We start from the raw sequence: 9,408 nt of genomic DNA, 5'->3' as shown, positions 1-9,408 counted from the left end.
TCAACCCCCTATCGGTGTTGACAGAGAATTGCACCCTCAGGTCCTGTTTAATAATAATGAGCCTTATGAATATTTAAGAAGATAGAATACTTAGCGAACTACACACTTAACAACAACAATACAACTACTACTACTACTATTACTACTACTAATAATAAATATTTACGAATAATTCCTGTTTAAGTGTCAATTTCCTTCAGTATTGTTAAGGCAGTATCATCGTAATAATAATAATAATAATTATTATTGTTGTTGTTGTTATTGATTATACTGTCTAAATGAGACTGATGAGATAAGCCTAAGAGGCCTACTCATTTTTATGCCTCTTTTTGTTCATAATATGCAATCGGTTTTATTTTCTCTGTCTCTATGGCAGTCATGTACAGCCACAACTGCCACAACTAGTACTTGCACTGCAACAACTGCCACAACCAGGTCTGCAAGTACGCTTCTTTCAGCAATGCCATGCCATTTTAATCAAAGCCTGGATCCAGTTTTACACTGTGTTTTTGGTTTGACCTTATCTGTTCTCTCATATATGACCTGAATAATATCGCAACATGATATTAGGCTATATTATTTCTCATTTTTTTCTCTTTCAGAATCAGTTTCTACATGCAGTTTTATGATTTAGGCATAATAATAAACGAAATAGAGATTGTTATTTTAGTATCTATTACTATTAGATACTATTATAGTTTTTGTTAATAATTAATTTTAGTTAGTTTCAGTCATTTTATTTTATTTATTTATTTTAAAATATGTCTACAAAGATATGTCTACATACATACATATTATGTTTTCATTTTTAGTTTTCATTATTTTAGTACTTTAACTTAAACTAAACGAAAATGAGAAATGATGTTTTGGCAGCTGAAATTAAGATTTTTTTATGTTTTATTTCAGTTAATGTTTATTTTATTTCAAGTAATTAATGCGTTTTTTATGGTTTTAGTTTCAATTTTAGTGAATGATAATAACCCTGAAGGAAGACATGAGTTTATTTCCAGGAGTTATCAAATTGATTTACAAACAATACAAGCCTTCAGAAGAAGTAAATGCCTTCTTCTTATACTCACTTGCTCTGAATTTGAACTCTGTTGGCTGTCCTCAGCTGCAGCCACATTCAGCTCAAGTGAATATAGTTGAGTCACGTCCAGATGTCACTTCTATTTTAGATTAACCTCTCATTAAAAACGTGTTTGTGAAGGATTTAGGCCCTGAGGACTATTATTGTAATCTCTGTCAGGCTTTATGGAAATGCCTATTCCCTAAACAATCATAAAAAACAAACACAAAAAGTTAACATAAATAATTAATGCGATCACTAACTTTGAGGTGGAGGGGAGTTCCAGTGTGGGTGTTTGTCTTGATACTCGAGAGCTTTCAAGTCACGAAAGATGCACTTCCTTTTCTAAAAAAATCACAGAAGGGAAATATACAGTAATGATGTACTTTGAAAATGCTGATGACATTTCATGAATGTCATCATGATGTTTTTTTTGTAATATTAGATCTTATCAAAACTTTTTGTCAATATTATTCACATTTTTAAAAAGGAAACTTAAAAGTCTGTTCAAAACTTTTACAATTACTTAATGAAATACTCTTCAAAGCTCTGAATTGTTTGTTTGTTTGATTTTACAAATAATATATTCTAATGAATGTTCATGCACAGCTAAGGCATTATCTATGAAAAATAAGCCACATATGTAAGGTTGATACCACAAACAGAATTATAATTACATTTAAATTTCATTAAGTAGAATACAATCCATATAAATGAAATAAGTGCAGTTTTATTTTCCATTCAATTCATATACAAATTAAACATGAATTAACATAACAATAAACATTAAAGATACACAAATTATATGGAGTATTTCCAGTATAACAGTAGATGATATCCTTTCTCAATATATGAATTGCCTAAATCTATTTCATTTAAAAAAATTAAATTTACAGACCATGGTAAATAAACACTTCATTTGCCAGAATGCACTATTTTAATTTAATGTCTTCTAAATTTAGCAAATCAATATGAAGCAAGTATGAGAATATATAGTCTAATATAAATATATTCTTATCTATTTTGTGATTATTGCTGAATGATTTGGAATTGCATTTTAGTAAATTAATATTTCTGTAATTCTTTTTGTATTTGATCAATACAAAATTATTGGAACTTAACATTAAAATGAAAAGTTATTTCAACTAAATAAAGTTTATTGACAAGTGTTTTGTCAGAAATGCACAAACTGAAAAAAACTGTGTTGGAACTTTTAATGAAGTTTTGTAACTATGTACTGGCAATATGAGATTTAAGTAGCGCGTCAGTAGCAGCCAGCAGCTTAACCTGTAGCATTTGACTGCAAACCCACTGAAGCTAAACAGGATTTAGCCTGGTCAGTCCATGGATGGGAGACCTCCAGAGGAAGCTTATGTTGCTGCAGGAAGTGGCATTAGTAAGTTCAACAGGGGGTTTTCATCCTGTGCCCAATGTCATAGAGGACAATGTAAAAAGGTACTGCTGGCCAAATGTTAAACTAACATTTAACAAGATCCACACAAAGAGCCCGCACAAAACTGAAAATTCTGTCATCTTTTACTCACTCTCATGTTACTCTAAACCTGTATGACTTTCTTTCTTCTGTGGAACATAAACAAAGCTATCTTGAAGAATGGTGCTTAACCAGTTTTGGGTACAGCAGAAGTTGAAGCTCTTTGGTTACCAACATTCTTCAAAATACTGACATACAACATGAGGGTGAGCAAAAGATGGACTATTCCCAGTCTCACTGCCACAAAGCAAATGTCATTTTACAGGGTACAGAGAATACACAGATGTTAATGTTTGACCCTTAATAAAAGCAAACCATTGCATTTATTACAAAGTGTTTGGCCACTGCTTTTGAGTCTGGGCCTTGAAAATGTAGAGCCTTGTCTAACTAAATCCTATTTGTTTTCCCCTATCAGTTACATTAAAGGGGTCATATGATGCGATTAAAATTTTTCCTTTCTCTTTGAAGTGTTACAAGCTCTTGGTGCATAAAGAAGATCTGTAAAGTTGCAAAGACTAAAGTCTCAAATCCAAAGAGATATTCTTTATAAAAGTTAAGAGTCAACCACGCCTGCCTAAAACAGCTGATTCTAACACGCCCCCACATGTCTACGTCACGACGCAAAGAAAGAAGTCGTTACTTTTATTCTCGCTGTAGTATTGTTGCTGCCGCCATGTCGTGAAGGCGCTGTGTGTTTCGTTATGAAAGCGAAACTACTTTGTTTGGCCTTCAAAAAGAGCACGATATCTGCTTCGTCATACCTAGAGCTGATCCGTGCTGGTCGCTGAGGAAATACATCAACTTCGCGCTGTGGATCGCCGGATCAGCTTTCACTGTGGACGAAGCGGAGTCCAGCCCGGGTTCTTAACATGTGGTTGCCGCAAACACGCCGGCCACTCCTTCGTCGAATCCGCCGGCCGTCACAACGCACTGGATAGCTGGCCAGTCAGAGCACACCTCGCTTTTCAGACCGATGAGCTTTGTAAAAATCGACGCGTTTCAGAAAGGCGGGGCATAGAGGAGAAACAATAATGTACAGTATGTGGAAAATAATGTGTTTTTTTAACCTTAAACTGCATAAACACATTTCATTACACCAAATACACCAAATAATTGTATTTTTAGCAACATCATATGACCCCTTTAAATATTCATAACGTTGCTGTTTTTGTTAATGTGATGTTTGACAAACAAGGTTTCTCAACGATCATGCTAAAGATCCAGTGGGACAGTGGTGAAAAGATGTAGAGAACATGTCAAACATTAAAGAATATCTCTTGTGAAACAATCTGTCAGTCATTTAGAAAAATGGCAAAATCCAAAAGGAGAAGCATCTCATTCCACATCAACCCTTTATTTTGTTTCTCTCATGGTTTTAACGTCTCCCCTGACAGGCAAGTGAGTCAGTGAATGAACAGGACTTTACTTACAGTACATCAGAGTTAATTTAGATGTCAATTTAGTTTGAAACAGTACCACATTAAGTGCTTATTTTTAAACCACTGCTACTAAACGTGTTGCTCTATGACAAATGGTTTGACTGAAAGTGAAGTAGTATTTAAATAAACAGCTGAAGGCCTGGTCTCTCAGACCATATATAAGAGGACTTAAGCATTTGGGGAAAATGATGAACACTAAAAAGCAAAAATACATCACATTCAATGAAGTCATATAATCAGTATAAACGAAAATGGCTTCTTGGATAACTCCAACTAAAATAGATGCAGCACAGAGGCCCAGCTGTATCAGATGCAACAGAACAGTCTTGTTGGCTTTTTTGGCTGACATTTTATCACAGGCGGCTGTTTTAGCCACAGCTGCTATAGAGGCATAAGTAATTTAATAACAAAACACACAGACACGAAAAATATACATGTGAAAGCTATATCAATTTTCTTATAGATCTGAAGTCTGAAAAGAGTAGTTCTTGAGCAGAACAAATGTATTGCTGTGTTTGTAGAATCAATGGCATAGAAAATAATAATCCCAGACAAGCACTGAATCAAACCCAACACCGATAGCTATATGAGTTCTTCTGTAACTGGTGATTTCTGCATGTCTGAGAGGAAAGCAGATGGCCATATACCTCTCCAGTGACATTAAAGCCAGATTTATAGTAGAAACTTGAAAGAGAGCTTGTGCAGCAATGAGAAGAACAAGACAGACATTTTTCATAATTAAAATCCTACTGACAGCACATATATACAACACTACACTCATAAAGAGATTGAGCATATCGACCCAAAGCATGTGACCAAACAGAATATAACGGGATGTTTCCTGAAAAACAGTCTTTTTCCTAAAAGTGAAGAGCATGACCCCATTGACATAGAGGAAAATAACACATAGAGTCACAAACAAAAACGCCTTCATTGGTGCATCTCAATCCAGCACCAACAGAGTCTGAGTGAGATTAGATTTAGAGTCATTAAAATTAGACATCTTCAGAAGCATAAGACATCTCTTAAAGCAGAGTTCTGCGAATAATGTTGTACATTATTGTCAAGTCAAGTAACCTTTATTTCTATAGCATTTTATGTATTTGGTATATGCATAGTGATTTCTACAACTTCTACCATGAAGGAGCTAAATCTGTAGTCTGTTCATATAATGAAGGCCCTGATAACTGTACTTGACACCTGAGTCACTGGGCCCACTCCTGTGATTACATGTCCATGGATCATTAGGGCCAGCAGTTTTGAAGGATTCACCTGTATCTGGACTTTTCTCATGGTGTCCATGGTTACACAACCTCTGTTCATTTGCAGGTGACCAGTCATTATGGAGGCCTTTTCCACGAAACACTAAATGTTTAAACACTGTGTTGTGTTTTTACATTGTATTGCACTCACAGCTTTAAACTCAAGCAAACAGTCAAACACCCTCTCTTTAAACGAATACGTTTGTACAGGCACGAGGGAAGGATTTGATTTAACAAACTTTTTTTTTATGACTAAGGGGATAAGAGTGAAACATGTAAAATAATGTATTACTCAGTCTTTTCAAAACTTCAATCTAATCTTAATTCAATCACTGCAGGTATACTTTGGTTACACATATTTATAAGTAACAGCTAAACTGTATGATTGGCTGTTGCCCCTGGCAACAAGTTTTCTACCCACTGCTAGTTTCATATTGCTTGCAGCACTCTGACACGGTTTATTTATTGACCAGTTGACTGTTCATTATCTCTTACACACTGAAGCTTAGCTGTAAGTTGGATGACAACTAAATAGCAGATTTTTAGAAGGCCTGAGACAAAAATAGGGTCTAGATGCTAAATAGGGTCTAGAAACATTTATGGTCAGTAATAACTATTTATTTTATTTCTCACAGTGTTTTATTTTCTGTAGTGACAGCTGACACATCTCTGGTTGAATAGGTGCAAAAAACATTGATTAAAATAAAACAATATACAATACACTTTCCTGTGGCCACACATTACAGAGAAAAAAAGTATTTTCTTAATCCTTATTTGTGTCCCTTTTTTAACCAGTAAAAACATCTAAACAGAAATTAACACTAAAATATGTTACTAAGGCTACTAAATGTCTGTTTTATAACTGGTTTGCCTTTTGAGACCAAATGTGAGGTAGTATTTAAATAAAGAGCTAAAGGCCTGATCTCTCTGGCCGTGTATGAGAGAACTTAGATATCATACTAAAATCATAAACTCTAAAAAGCAAAAATGCCTGTTTCTGAAGAAAAAGTATTTTCTCAATCAGTATTTTTGTCTTTTTCCCCCAGTAAAAACATCTGAACAGAATTTAACATTAAAATAAGTTACATTTTGGATATATTCTCTAAAAACAACTGTCTTAATGTCTTACTTTTGTTTCTTAGTTAAATTTATCTGGTTTTGCAAATGTTTACCTAGCAAAAACAAGAAAGTTGTTTAAGTTGTTTAAGTCTGGATAAAGTCCATTAATTTACCATCTCAACTCATAATTTTCAGTTATTAAGAAGAATCCTTTTATTATCTCATTAATGAAAGTCAAAGATCATGGATTTAGTCTCCTACTCCTACCAAATCTCTGTTTTACAACTGTTTTGCCATTCGAGACCAAATGTAATGTAGTAATTAAATAAAGAGCTAAAGGTCTGGCCTCAGGCCATATGAATGGAAGAACTTAGACATCTGGGTAAAATCATAAACACTAAAAAGCAAAAATACATTATGTGTAACAAAGTCAAATAATCAATATACAAAAAATGGCTGTCATTTTATCACAGGATTTAGCCACAGATGCTATAGAGATGTAAGTAAAGATAATAGCAAAACATACTAACACAAAAAGCACACAAGTGAAAGGTAAATCCAGGTTCTTATAGATCTGCAGTCTGAAAAGAGTAGTTCTTGAGCAGAACAAAGGCATCACTGTGTTTGTGGTATCAATAGAACAGTGGTTCTCAAACCTCTCCATGAAGTACCTCCAGCACTGCACGTTTTGTATGTCTCCCTATATCTGACACACCCACCTTCAGGTCTTGCAGTCTCCACTAATGAGCTGATGAGTTGAATCAGATGTGATAGATGAGGGAGACATACAAAATGTGCAGGGCTGGGGGTAATCCAGGACAGGTTTGAGAACCACTGCAATAGAAGATAATCAACTCAGACAAGCACTGAATCAGACCCATCCTCCAAACAATGGACAATGTGTTTGAGAGGGACTCAGCTGGCCACATACCTCTCTAGTGACATTGAAGCCAGATTTAGTAAGGCAAGCTTGTGCAGCCGCAAGAAGAGTGAGACAGACATTTTTCATTATAGTAATCTAACAGCAGACACAAACAACAGTGAACTCATAAAAAGATGTAGCGTATCAAGCCAAAGCATGTGATCAAACAGAATGTAGTGGGAAGCTTCCTAAAAAACAGTTTTTTTCCCCTCAGGGTGAAGATCATGACCACGTTGACAAAGAGGAAAATAACACATGGGGTCACACACATGGAACACCTTCACCTGCATCTCGATCCACCAGTGGTACAATCTGACTGAGGTTAGATTTAGATTCAATAACATTAGACATATTCAGAAATGTAAGACACAAAGATGTTCAACACACAATCTGTAATAACACACTGACTGAATAAATGTAACAGATCGGCCAGGCTCCACCACCACCCAATCACAACGATCCCTCTCACCTGAATTCTGAGCACCTTCACCTGTCCCCAATCGAGCACCTCATCAACCAGCCTGCATAAAAGCACACACTTCAGACACCCTCATTGTCCAGTCTCGTATACACGTAGAGGACTCAATGACTTTGCTACTACTTCCATTTGAATACTTCCTGCATTACTTACCTCCTGTGTTCCTCCTAGTGTCTCCTCATCTCCAAGTGTCTCCTGTTCCTCCTAGTTCCCGGATCGCTGAGGTGTGTGTTCCTCCTGTGTGCATTCCAGCTCCTGTAAAGCCAAAGAGTCGGATTATGTAATCCATCGGCATCGTCTCCCTCACCGGCACCGCCGCCATCACCACCCATCACCTCCTCCATCCCAACGAGCACTTCTTCGCCTACCATCATCGCTAGTCCCATGGCCCCACCGGCCTCTGGTCTGATCAGCCGGCACCTCGGGGCAGAGGTAGACCACCACGACGTCGGGGTTTTCGGCCCTCAGGAGCGGGCCGTGGAGGGGGGGTACTGTAACAGATCGGCCAGGCTCCACCACCACCCACACACAACGATCCCTCTCACCTGAATTCTGAGCACCTGCACCTGTGACCAATCTAGCACCTCATCAACCAGCCTGCATAAAAGCACACACCTCAGACACCCTCACTGTCCGGTCTCGTATACACGTAGAGGACTCAATGACTTTGCTACTACTTCCATTTGAATACTTCCTGCATTACTTCCCTCCTGTGTTCCTCCTAGTGTCTCCTCGTCTCCAAGTGTCTCCTGTTCCTCCTAGTTCCCGGATCGCTGAGGTGTGTGTTCCTCCTGTGTGCATTCCAGCTCCTGTAAAGCCAAAGACTCGGATTACTCCACTCGTCATATCCTTTGAACTGGTCTACGAACTATTCACTCACCATCACATCATCTGGACCTTACACCCGTACTCTCTGTGACCAAATAAAACTGTTTTATAAATACTAACCTGTTGCGTCAGACCTCTTCCGTTACAATAACACTACAATCTACAACGTCCTTGTAACTGCAACTCACCAGGCTTGCGTGATGTTGAAGGCATAGAGAGAGTAAGATCAGAGTACTGTCAGAGCATCACACTTTATTGTTAAACTCATCATTAGGTCACAATGTACGTATTGATTCCCAAATTTCCCATTAGCCGCTTTGTGCATGTGTGTATATGTATGTGTGTGTGTGTATATAGGCACGCATGCTTATGTGTTTACTTTGACCCCAGAAGTTGGTTAAAACTGGCAAAACATCCCATTGGAGATATTTGTGGACATCCTCAACTGGAGTATTGATTAATACTATTTTAGCCTGTGATAATAGAGGTAAAAATGTGTGTAGAATGTTTTATAGATGTTGTTTTCAGATAAAAAAAAAAACACAGTTAGTACATTTAAAAGGTCTATAGATTGTCTATATACAACTATATAGCCTACAGTATGAAAATAACGTCTCGGTTACGTATGGTAACCCTCGTTCCCTGAAGGAGGGAACGGAGACGTCACGTCGGATGACCGACGAATTGGGATCTCGCTTAGAGAGACCAATCTACTTCGAGTGTAAACTAAACGAGCCAATGCACATTGGCATGCGATTATTGCATCCAGCTGCTGCTGAGCAGAGCGTGAGTATAAGTAGGCAGCAGATGCAGCGCATATTCAGGTTTTCGCTGAGGAGCCGAGCCGGTGACCCGGCCG

The 9,408-nt window shown here is 37.3% G+C and overlaps 2 pseudogenes; both read right to left on the bottom strand.

Annotated features, from left to right (window-relative positions):
• Positions 1 to 4,055: 4,055 nt before the first annotated feature.
• Positions 4,056 to 4,736, bottom strand: LOC107703457 (olfactory receptor 51D1-like; annotated as a pseudogene).
• Positions 4,737 to 6,751: 2,015 nt separating this feature from the next.
• On the bottom strand, positions 6,752 to 7,594 carry LOC107703456 (uncharacterized; annotated as a pseudogene).
• Positions 7,595 to 9,408: the final 1,814 nt, after the last annotated feature.

The sequence above is a fragment of the Sinocyclocheilus anshuiensis genome, unplaced genomic scaffold, assembly GCF_001515605.1.
Source record: "Sinocyclocheilus anshuiensis isolate Anshui unplaced genomic scaffold, SAMN03320099.WGS_v1.1 scaffold330, whole genome shotgun sequence".
NCBI classification, from domain to species: domain Eukaryota; kingdom Metazoa; phylum Chordata; class Actinopteri; order Cypriniformes; family Cyprinidae; genus Sinocyclocheilus; species Sinocyclocheilus anshuiensis.
The sequence above is the reverse complement of the archived record's forward strand: the minus strand, read 5'-3'. Positions and strand labels throughout refer to the sequence as shown.